Genomic DNA, 12,783 nt, shown 5'->3' with positions numbered 1-12,783 from the left:
CGTGCAGCCAAGTGTTTGCCTGAACACACATTCACACCTGCTCCTGAGCCACAGAGCAATTCTGACCCCTGCCTTTACATTTACAGAAGAAATGGGCTCAGAGCGGCCATCACGGTCTGTGCTCCTGTCCTATCAGAGCTGGAAGCAAAAGGAAAAGCCAGCAATACTGATTTTGCTCTACTTATAAATTTGATATTCTGCTTAATTACGAAATGTTGTATTAATTTTGACGTGAAAAATATGAGAAGATCATTGGTCTTGTTGGCTGAGTTTTCTGGCGATCGCTTGAAGTGTGCACTCGGAGGCAATGGGTCGCTCACTGCCCACCCTGTTCTGGGAGGTGCTGAGCTTGCTGGTCCTCCTCCAGGGCCAGGCCTACCTGCTGGGACCTTCTCTACCTTCCTGCTCCCTGGAGGCTGACCTTGCCTCTGCCCCAGGCCACTATGCTCCTTCTGACACGCAGACTCAGTGCAATTATTCAGTGTGTGAGGGTGTCTCTCGCATTGCACTGCTGGGGATAGCTGTGGCCCCAGAGTCTGCCAAGGGTCATCTGGGGCTAGGTGGGGAAACTCAGATTTGTGGGAAGGGTTTGGGGACATCTGTCATTCTGGCTGTTCACCATCCTGCATCATTCCTCACAGCACCCCAGGCTCCCCTTTGGACAGATCCCTGTTTTGGAGTGCTGGTTGTGCTGGTGGTGGTGGGAGGCAGCCACTTACTCCCTTCCTTGCCTGGATGCAGGGGGAGTGGCCTGAGTACATGCAGCTTAAGCCCTGGCAAACCCGATGCCCTCTCAGTGTGCAGGGTGGCAGTGGTGGGGTCAGGCTCTCGCCTTGGGAAGTGTAACTCGAGTGCCAGGCTGCTCCCCTGGGGGAGCCCCAACCGCCTCCCCTCTTCAGTTCTATTTGGTGGCCACTCATTTTTTTTTTCTCAGCTTACCTCTGGCCACCTGTCCATTCTGGGATCCCCAGGATCAACCTCATAAGTTCTTGTTTTATTCCACTCAACGTAGTTGATGTTGGTTTCTGCTGCTTGCAGCCATGGATCCTGACAGATCCTTGCACTAGAAGGAACCAGCGGTCTGAATTGTAGTGCCCTCTCTTGCTCACTGGTAAGTCTCCTTTGCTTCACCTCCCTTCAAACATCCCCTCAGCTCCTAAACTTGTTTGGGTGACAGAGTCTCTACTAGTCCTGGTGTTACTTGCACGGCAGCATATGCTTTGCAGAACATCTTAAAATATCAATCAATTTAATCCCGATGCCCGAACCAGGAAGGAACAGTTTTATGAGCAGAAAATATGACCGTTACACATACGCTCTAGAAAGATTGCAAAATCGAGCACACCTGTCCACCAAAAGGCCAAAAGGCTGCAAACCTTCAAAAATCAGTTGTCTACAAACCTTCAAAAATCAGTTGTTTACATCTTACATTTAATGATGGTTTACCAAGCATCCCCACGCCCCGTCATGTCTAAGAACTCGCTTGCAGGCAAGCGAATGGCAAATAACAAAACTTAGTATTTAGAAACTACTTTCTGCTACCTTCAACTTTCCCAGGAATGAGGAAGAGACTTTAGCCATCGTCATAAGACTTTTAGCATTGAGATACCCTGGGCTGGGATATCTGAAACCCTGGACCCACCGTCATTCCTGAGAGCTGTGACTACGGAGTGTTTCGTAGATTTGCTTATTTTAAGTCTGTAATGCGTGAAAACCACGGATTGTAGGAAGACACCCTTTTCATTCTTGAAGAGTCTCCTTTAGAGACTGGGTACCTTTATACTCTTTGCCGAGAATGATGATTGGTTAATTAGGTACCTACTGTGGGCCAGGTACTGTGCTCTAAGTACTTGGCCTGAATTACCTGGTTTACCCTCCACAGCACCTCTGTCACTAAGACACTGTTCCCTCCTATTTTACAAGGGAGGACACTGAACACAGAAGCACTGAATGTCTGCCCGAGGCTACACACCTGGAAGTGGATGAGTGGGGACCCAGGACGTCTGGCAGTCAGCTGGCAGAGCCACTAGAGCCGCTGGGCTCTGCTCTGTCTCTTTGCAAGGCCACATGAGACCAGGGGCCTCTGCAGCAGCCCCTGGAAACAAGACAGAGTCTCTGATGGAACGAAGACTCAAGATCTGTTTTTCCTGCCTCCATTGAGAAGACACCTGTTTCACATTTGTGATCCTCTAATCTCCTGTGATAATTCTGGCAGCGTCGGGAAGGGATATAATGATGGAGCATCGCTCTGAGGCAGCCATCTGAACAAGAGGCATCAGGAAGCAGGGAGGAAAGAAACCGGGAAACTCTGTGGCAGAGGCACCACCCCTGCCAGACGATGGTGGCAAGAGGACGCACGCCTGCACACAAACCCCCCACTACCGAGGGCTTCTGCAACCCCAGTCCACGCATCTCCATCCAAACTCTCCCTGTAGTCCTCTCGGGCATCTGGGCAGCAGAATGGTTTTACTGTGGTGTTTAACCGCAGAAGATGTCATAGATTTGGGGGCTATCAGCTAAAATCAGATGTAAGGTTTTGTTCTGAGAAATGGCATCGGATAGAGCAAGGCCATGGATTCAGGGTGGAGCTTCTCTGGCTTGGAGTCTGGTTTGGGCAGGAGAGGAGCAGGAAGGGGAGATGTCTGTCTTGCAATCAGATTTCCTGCGTGTGATTCCATGTAACTCTGGGTGGGTTCCTGACCCTCCCTGAGCCTCTGTCCTCACCTGTGAAGAGGGGCAATCCTAGCACCTTCTTTATGGGTTGCTGTGCAATTAGATGTGACGGAGCATGTAAGGCATGGACAAGAGTCTGGGACAGGGTAAATGCCTGCTACTCTGTCATAACCACAAGCACATCAGTGCAGCTGTAAGCAAGGGGCCAGTGTAGACTACCGTGTTGGAGAAGTGGACCAGAGGATGGACACGACATGCTGGTTGCAGGAGGTGAGGGGAGACGAGGGGAAGGGCAGACCTAGGCCAGCCCGGGGCTGACCACCTCCTGGCTGAGTGTCCACCCCATCCTGGGCCCAGGGAAATAGTGCCTGTGTAGACTCTGCTGCTTTAGGGTCTGGCCACCCAGGTGAGAGTACACGTTCTATCTGACTGTGGCTGGCTCCCTTAGCCTCAGGAAGCCATGCCTCATGTGGAACGTGCCAGGCAGGGCCACCCCTGGGCCTCCTATCTTTTCTGCCTTCACTCACCACTTTGGAGATCCCAAAGACTCAGGGATTTAAACTCCATCTGAATGTGGATGACACACAGAATTTTCTGTGGAGCCCAGACACTCCCTGCTCTCCAGGTCCTGCTCCCTACCTCCCACTCAGACTCGGCATGATCAGTAACGGAGTTCCTGATACTTCCTACTCCAAGTCCCTTCCCTAGTGAGTTTGCCGGCTTCATACATGTTCACCCCATCTTCTAGTTGTTCAGGATACAACCTGGGAGTCAGCTGTCACTCCTCTCTCTCTCACATGCAAATTGCTTAGCACATCCGTTGCCACTACCTCCCAAGCCCATTCAGTAGGGCCTGCTTCTCACCGCTAGTACTGCCACCCACAAGTCCAAAGCCACACCACCTCTCACCTGGCTTATTGCAGGACCCTCCCCACTGGTCTTCGCAGTCTCCCCTCCCCTCTTCTAAAACCACCAGTGTTTGACTTTGTGTCTTAGTAGCAGTAAAAGCCTGTGCACATCTGGCTTCATCTCCCCACCTTACCCACTCTGCACCGGGCCCAGTGAGCTCCCCTTGCATCTCACACCTCTGCACACCTTGCCTTGGGGCTTTTGCACTTATTTTCTACCCCCTGCTTGGACCACTGTCCCACAGATTTCTGCATGGCACACCCCTGCTTCCTTCAGCTTGCTACTGAAATGCTGTGCCAGCAGTGAGGCCTTCCCTGACCCCCTACCTAGAGTTTCAGACCCCCCTTTCTTTTCTTCCTTTGCACTGATCACCCCCTACTATGCTATTTATTTATTTGCTTGTTTGCTTTCTCTTTGCCCTGCTGGCATATAACCTTCATAAGGATAGATATTGGTAACTGTTTCTGCTGCTGCTGCTATATCCCCAGTGCCTAGAAAAGGGTGGGCATCTTGTAACTGCTCATTACACACCTGTGGGATGAATGAATGAGCCAGTGACAGGAGCTGGCCTATGCCATCCTATCCCCAGTCCACAGCCACACGTGCAGCCCTCACTCAGGGATGCAAGGCTGGTTAGAGCCGGCTCCATGAGGTCGGCTCTTACCTTGAGATTCCAGATGACACTCTTAGCATCTACAAGGAGACCCCTGAACTAAACTCTGTGGGACAACTGTAGTCCACAGCCTCATCACTTGAAAATGCAAACTTCACGACCCACCTGGGACTCAAACTGGGAGTTGCTGTTAAAACATACTTCTTGAATTAGTTGTCGCACTGCCTATGATTATTTACCTGTGTTAGTACAAAGGCCGTGATGAGCTCGTCGGCTGCCTGGTGTTGGCGATCGACAAAGTGGGGTAATAAGATAAATCAGCTGCTCTCCCTAGTTGAATGACTTCTGTTGCCATCCTGAAATGTGTGGCTGTTTCCATCAATATGGTATTGGTAGCTTCTGCAGCAACCCTGGTCTATTTCAAATACCTTTATTAAAATTTAAGAAAAAACCCCTACAAAACACCCAGCTAAGCAGATTTAACAGCTTAGAAATAACAGCGGGCAAGAAACAATATTAGCGTTTGTCAATATTTTCTATGTTGGCTCTGAGAATTAATTTCTCAGGCTGACAAGAATGACCATCATAATTATATTCAAATATAACCAATTTGAAACCATGCTTTCAGTAATGAAAGTCTGGCCCGTGGCAAATTTATGACAACACGTGTAGACGGATGTTAAAGAGGAGGTTGGATTGTAAAATAACCTTTCGACTGTTTATCCAAATGGTCAGCTCTTTCATATTAACCAAACGGAATGCCTCTTAATTGAGGTTAATAATGAAAAATTTCCATCTCTGGATCATCATAAAAGTCAGACATTCTATTTTTAGCCACTGAAGATGTTCAATCTTTAAAACATTCAGTTGTTTAATTTATTAGACCTTGTTTCCCACTGGCATCTTCGTAACAATCTGACCGCTAAAAATAAGAGTCAGCTGTGCTAATATATTTACATAAATAATTAAAAACTCTACAGCAGTGCGGGCAATAAAATGTATCACCACCATAAACTTCCAATGGAAGAACATCACTTTAATTAAAAGCTACAGAGACACCACTGTACACTATTCATTTACATTTTTAAGCTCTGTGTTTGTTGACACCAGAAAGAAATGATTCATTCAACAAAACAAAACGGAAGGGACCTCACCCCAAATCCTGTGATTGAGGTCACTAACCACATTTAATTAAAATGAAGTGTTAATAATATATTTTAGTAGACAGAGGCTCTTCTCTTAATTTCCCCAGGTAGAGACGTCATTATTTAGCCTTTAACTTCTGATTAAAATTTAACAGGTGGGAGTTACCCTAAATTAAATTCTGAAATCTGGTTTTGAAATCTGTTCTTCTTAAAACAAGGAGCCTGAGACTGCGCCCCCTTTGTCCTCCTCATAAACGGGAGGCTACTATACATTTTCAGCCTCTGTGTTCCCTGAAAATGCCGGTGATGACAAAAATCCAGACTTTCCAGCCAGCTGATTTTTGACATCTACTTCTAAAGATCTTAGAAGATACAGAACAAAATGTCCCATAGACAGCCCACGATTTTCACTTCATTTCTGTGATTTTTCTCTGGGCTTGAATATTAAATTAAACAGGTGTTAAAAGGGCTTGATGACTCACAGGAAGACCAGAAACCCTGAAAGTGGGCATTTTCATGCATCTCTGGGGTCTGGATTTTCATCACCACATGCTGTACCCTGTATCAGCTTGAGCCCAGCAATAAATTCCACCACAGAGCTAAAAGGCCTCCACGTCCAAAAGAGGAAGAAGAAGGGACTTTCAAAAGACCCAAAGAAATTAGGACAAAGTAGGCCACAATTTTCAGAGAGATGAGGGTGTGATTTGGATCTGACTCAGATAATCTGTGTTCAAAGAATAGGCTCTGTGTGGATCAAGGCGCCAGAAAAGCCGGCTGATGGACACGGCTCTTACTTGTAACCATTGTGGAGCTGGGAAGCCCGGTCCCAGGCCTGTCACTCTGTCCTGGTCAAGTCACCCTCCTGGGATTGGCTTAAAGTGAGGCCACATGCTGGTGGTGTCATGGTTGGTAGACATTCGCCCATGTTGGAAGGCGAAAAATAAGAGCGATGCCAATAAATGATGTCTTCTTCTGCACAAACATGTTAACACACAGACACCTCCAACCCAAGTACCATTAATCCATGCCTTGCCTACTTACTGAGCACTTCCATCTGCCTGGCCCAGGCCAGACTGGGGCTATTTCAAGAGCTTCCAGCCACAAAGAGTCTTCTCTGTCTCTGGTGGCCTCATCCCAAGTCCTATCAAATATCCTGGCATGTACCCACATTGCAAATATATTTCCCCTTCCCCCGCCACTGGTCAAATTTTTGAAACGATGTTTATACTTTGGCCTTTGGAATTATTTAGCTGCCAGGAATATTTCATTAGTGACCCCCTAGGACTTCTCTAGCAAGACTCAGACCTTCTTGTAACGTGAGATCTACAAATGGCTCACAGAGGTAAAGATAGCTTTGCAAATGCTCAGGTTGACCTGACAAAGTTGCCCTGATGCTATCTATGGATGCTCGATATTTATTCATTTCAATTTTGCTGTTTTCTTTTCAAATTTTGGAGATGATAGATTATGCGTTCAGGTCCCTGACAATTCTATAGGCTCCCTGAAGAACCTGAAGGTCCATGTGCTGGGTCCCAAGGGCTTAATTCTATAATAGTACTGATGTGGCCCTGGCGCTTCAGCAGGGAGGGTTCGCTACCCTCCCAGAGCCCGGGTTCAGTGAGAGGATAGAGGATTAGGTTGGGAATGACAGTAAGGCTTGAGGAGGGTAGGGCTAGATGTCCGGACAGCCTGGGGAACACAGTCCCGAGGTCAGGGCAGCCTCCCTGCAGAGGTGATGCCCAGCCCACCTCAGTGGGACACACAGGGGTGAGCACAGTGGGCACCAGCAAACCACAGGGACTCTCAGCAGGCCTCCACACACCTCTGCATGTTCTCCTTCCACGATGGAGGGCTCAGAGAGTCTCTGCTTTCCTTGCTCAGCAGCAAAAAGGGAGACCAATGATGTGTCATTTGTAGGGTCGTGCGAAATAAATGACACCGGTGGTGGTGTTTTGGTGCACTTTCATATAAAAACGCTGGGCATTTAGTTCTGTACCAGCAATATTACTACCCTCATTCTCAAACACACGGCTGCAGGGGGGTGTGGAGATCTCTGCCACTTTGGGCCAGCAGCCTGTTCCCAGGAGGCAGAGAGCTGCACAGAGGCATGGGGAGAACGGGATTTCTGAGGGATTCAGGAATCTGTGGACAAGCGAGGTGACAGCGATGCCTAGAAACAATTTCGGCCTCCTGGCTCCTTCTCCCCAGCTAGGGACCACTGGTTCTTACTCATTTATTTCCTTTCTTCCTTCCTGCCCTCCCATCCCCACCTCCACCCTTCTTTCCGGGGGGGATGTCAGGGGTAGCACATGCTCTTGCTGTCACAAATGCAAGTTCCTGGGAGGCTGCAGGCTGAGACTGTTTCTTTCACAGGTGAATACACTGCGCCTCGTGGTGTTAGGGCCACACCGGCCTCTGAATGAATACCGTTCAACTCTGTCAATGAATGAATGGAGAACTATAATCCTTGTGCCTTTTTCAAGCAGTGGTCTTTAGCACCATGATTATCTTTTATTTCAATTGTGTAGAAATCTAACATCATGGCATGTTTCATCATTTTCAATTTACCCTATGGTTTTTTTGTTATATAGAAAGGCTCAATTCCCAAAGGTTCCCATGGTGGAAACGTCTAGTTACCGCACTACATCCACCCTTCCCTTCTTCCTTTGTAAAGAATCCCAGTTTTAAAAGCTGGTTGCTATCCAGCTAATGACCATGTGGTTCAGCATCCCTTGCAGTTACGTGTGGCATGTGACTAATTTTAGCCCATGAGACTTATTTATTTATTTATTATTTTTTAAAAAAGATTTTATTTATTTAATCATGAGAGACACACAGAGAGAGGCAGAGACACAGGCAGAGGGAGAAGCAGACTCCATGCAGTGAGCCCGATGTGGGACTCGATCCCGGGACCCCAGGATCACACCCTGGGTGGAAGGCAGAGGCTCATCCACTGAGCCACCCAAGGATCCCAGCCAATGAGATTTAAATAGAAATGGGGCTGACTTCCAGAAAGTCTCCTTAAAAGATGGAGGACCCAATCCCTTCTTCCCCTTTTTCTCATCTGTCTGTTTTCTTTCTTTCTTTCATTTTAAAGATTTTATTTATCTGAGAGAGAGAGAGAGAGGACAAATAGAGTTGGGGGGAAGGGTGAGAGAAGCAGACTCCCCACTGAGCAGGGAGCTAGACTCGGGGCTTGACGCCAGGACTCTGAGATCATGACCTGAGCTGAAGGCAGATGCTTAACCGACTGGGTCACTCAGGTGCCCCATCCCACAGTCGGGAATGCAGACATGAAGGCTGGAGCACTAGCAGCCATAACAGCCCACGAGGAAGGGGATGCCAGTCTGGAGGTTGTTGAATGGTGAGCAGGAAGGAGCCTGGGCCCCTGACTACTTTGTGGAACTGCCATACAAGCCCTGGACACTGCCATGGCTACTCTAGACTTTGGTTATGTGATACAAAAAAATAAAAAATAAAAAATAAAAAAAAGAGTTCTATCTTTTCTGAGCCACTGTCATTTTGAATTTTGCTGTTCTATTCAGCTACACTTAATCCTCACAGATACAGGGCTGCTCAACACACTCTGGATGAATGGTCCTTTCCAAAACCATGTTAAGCAGCAACAGGTCATTTCACATTTGGAAGAGACGACATTTCTCTTCCACTCATATTGTATATATTCAAGAAGCCTCTGCTGCCGACCCCAGACAAGATGAGCTCTGTCTGAAAAAACGTTTGGAAGAACAATTGCCACTTGGTTGCCTCCCCAGAAATTCCCTGATTTTGAAAGACAATGAAAAAGTCCAGTCGGGCGTTCAGAAGGATTGAGCTGCTGGCTGCCTCCCCAAAGCAACTGAATCAACAGGACGCAAGGGTTAGGGTCTGATACTCACTTCCCCGGTGGGGGCAAAGGCAGTCATTTCTAGTTTAGCATAATTCCTGTTGAGCTGCTCCTTCTGCAGTAATTAGCCAACCAGCTCAGTTGCAAAGCCTGCTCCTCGTGAGAGACACCCTCATTAGGTCACGGAGAAATGCCTGGCTCCTGTCTTGTGGGTGTGGAGGCCCAGCTCCACCCTGAAGTCCGTAGGAGGCTGGTGTGACTGTGGGGTGTGGAGGGGATGGAGTGAGGAGGCAGCTCTGTTTCAGAACATGTCAGTAGCAACTTGACCTTGGAGCAGAGAGGCTTTCTAATCCTCACATCAATTTAAATCAAAAGGGAAAATATAAATTTGACTGCCTGGGTATTAAAAAAAAAAACAAAGATTCTCTTGATGACAAAAGGCATTAATAATACCAATACTTTTAGTCATAGTATTAAAAAAATTCTTTGGGAAGTTAATGATGCATTAAACAATTTATAAGCATGTCCACTGACCTTTTCAAAAAATAATTGTGCACAATTGGAAACACTCTCAATATCCAATAACAAGGAAATGAATGGATAAATGAGAACATCCATGTAATAGAATAATAGAATACTATCAAGCAATTAAAAATAATGGCTATGCCTTGACATGGAGAGCTGTTCACCATATACTGGGAAACGGACATGGCAGGTCCCAAAATAGGACGAGTGATGGGAGCCAATTCTGGTAAAAAAAATGGAAGTTTTCTCACATGTGATGGAGGGAGATATACCCAGGCTGTTAAGAGGGGATTTCCCATGCAAGGCGATTACAGATTCTTTATTATCTTCTTAACTGTCTTTTCCAAAGTCTCTTCCGTGAACTATCTTAACTTTATAATAAGGATAAGAAGATACAAGTCATTAAAAAGAAGAATTTTGTCCGTCACCGGCCCACCGATGTCCATTTTGATTTGGCTAAGAGCGCAATTCGATGGACTTTTTAACAAGTTTTAATAACTCGGGCTTTTTAGTGAGAATATTCACTCTGATGCCTGGACACCTCCTGTCTTCAGCGTTACAGGCTTCTCAGAGATCAAGGCGCCTTTCACAGACTTTACTGTACCCTGGTGAGATGAAAGAGTGCCTGGCAGGGGCCAGTAGTGTCATCCTCGTGCCCGAGACGAGACGCGTCTTTCATCACGGGAGACAGGACACAGGCCGGGATACGAATTAGTTAGAAGGTCCTAAGTTTTGTGTGGGTTGCAGTGGGGAGGAGGTGTCCTTGCTTTGACAGCTGAGGAGCTGCCCTCAGGGAAGAGGCCAAAGTGCCTGTCCAGGTTGGGGCAGGACCTACATCAGGATCCCGGTGGGTCAGGGGGTGCATCCCCCGCTGGGCTCAAAGGCTCCCTGTGCCTGGTGAGTCACTCGAGATGACAATGGGGTTATTGGGGCTGAGTCACAGAGAATCTTGGAGTGAAATACTGATAGAGATAGGGTGCTGGGGAGAGACAGAGGAAGGAGAGGGGAGAGACGCAGAGAATCAGATAGGGGAGAGCAGATGGAAGAGATACAGAGGAAGGAAAAGAGGGAAGACAGAGACAGAGACAGTCAGGGGAGGGAGCCAGAGACACGGAGAGGGAGCCAAGGGAGGGAGAGCAGAGCAGAGGATATACCCAGGGAAACAGGCTCAAACAGAGGCAGACACAGGGAGAAAGACACAGAGACTATGGCGGAAGAGCCCAAGGCAGTGGTACAGACAGCACGGAGACCCTTGGGGACAGGATGTCTGGGACAGCATCTCTTGCTGTGTGCTTCTGTCACCTTAACTCAGAGTACTCCTGGAGATGAAAGTCCTCTCCCTCTTCTAATGCCCACTCCACAAAGAGTCACTAAAGATGACAATAGTAACAGGACCACTCACAAGGTCGCCGTGTGTTTTGGACAATTCTGGACAGCCAAGTGGGGGATTATTAGGAACCCATGTCCCAGGCTGGCCGGCCCCACCCCGAAGCCCAGTGCCCCCCACTCCCGTTCTGTTCTGTTTGGCTCAGAGATGGGCACGTATCCAAGTTGGCTCAGTGAGACCCAAGCCTGGCCCTGGGGCTTGAACTTTCAGTTCGGAACATCGTCCCTGACTGGTAGGCCAAGGACCGGCATAGCTGGTGGCCATTCAGGCATGGCTGAGGCTGAAGCCAAGCCTGGAGGAGAGCAGAGCCAAGAGGTACAGAAGGAACCTACTCTGAACCCCCGGTCTCAGGCTGGATGCCCCGGTCCCTGGGCACTTTTCAGCTACGTGGGCCAATGCATGCCATCCTGGGTGGGACCAGGCAGCTTGTGATGATGGCTCAGATCTGTGACGACCGACCGGGGCTTCCACACTTCTGCTCTTTCCCTTGGGTTTCACATCTAGTAACTTACACATGGCTTTCCTTGGCCCCTCTTCTCACAGGGTGGGCACCATGGATGTTTGGCCTGTGATAGGACGGGGAATGCTTGCACCCTGCTCTTGTAGCTAGGTCCTTGCTCTCCATGGCTCATGTCCTGGTCTTGATACCTCTCAATACCTTGGCTCTTGCCAGCCACCCCCTTCCTTCCAGGCCAGAATCATGTCCCTACCTCCACTTTCTGGGACCACTCTCTGAGGCCTGGCCCACATTCCCAGGTCCACATGCCACTTCAAAGAGAGTTCCCTTCCTCTCTTCCCATCGGCTGCCCGCTGTGCTGGGTGGCCACTGCCGAGAGCATAATCTCCATGGACGTCAAGGCACCCTGATTGAGAGGCTCATGATTGCAGCTCAGGCAAGGTGGATGGGCCCAGGGCACGTGAACCCACATGAGCGAGTGGCACAAGTGTGGGAAATGGCTGGAGGTGGTTCACTCACCCTGCGGGGTAGGGAAGGGTCAGCTCATCACTTCTGATACCCTAGAGACTCAGCATTGCTAGAGTATCTCAGGCCTGGTCCCTTTTTTTTTTTTTTTTTAAGATTTTATTTATTTATTTATGAGAGACACAGGCAGAGGGAGAAGCAGGCTTCCTGCGGGGAGCCCGATGAGGGGACTGGATCCCAGGAATCACACCCCGAGCCAAAGGCAGATGCTCAACCACTGAGCCACCCAGGTGCCCCTCGGGCCTGGTTCTAAACATGTGCTTCCGTTCAATAAACTATCCAGTGACTCTTTCAGCAAATTCTCCCTTTTGCCTAAGTCAGCCAGAGCTGGTCTTAGACAGGGAACCTGGACAGTCCCTCCTCTCCTGCTGTGGATGGCACACACCTGCCCCTCCCCACCACACTAGGGCTTTCTGACTGGCGACAGACATCCCAGGTCACGCAGCAACCACAGAGCTGCCCAGTTCAGCCACAACAAGCTCATCGGAATTCCCTTTCTCCCCACACCAGAGTTCCCTCTTGGGGCTCCTGTTGTAGAAATACAAAATGACGGGTAAGCTCCCCTTAAAGACAACCTAATTAGCACAACTGCCTTACTGCCCTTGAAGCTACAGTTTTCCCGATCTAAGGGCTTAAGGAAAGCTTTCTCTTTGATATTTAAATTGCTTATTTCCTTCGCCAGGTACCCAGCAGGAAAAGGAAAGA

The 12,783-nt window shown here is 48.5% G+C and overlaps 1 protein-coding gene across 2 annotated transcripts in view; it reads right to left on the bottom strand.

Moving 5' to 3' along the window:
• The window catches only part of CDH13 (cadherin 13), a 1,001,991-nt gene that overhangs the window by 82,095 nt on the left and 907,113 nt on the right, over positions 1–12,783 (bottom strand). The window lies entirely within an intron of this gene.

Source organism: Canis lupus, chromosome 3 (genome assembly GCF_048164855.1).
Source record: "Canis lupus baileyi chromosome 3, mCanLup2.hap1, whole genome shotgun sequence".
Lineage (NCBI taxonomy): Eukaryota > Metazoa > Chordata > Mammalia > Carnivora > Canidae > Canis > Canis lupus.
This window is presented reverse-complemented; position numbering and strand designations above follow the sequence as displayed.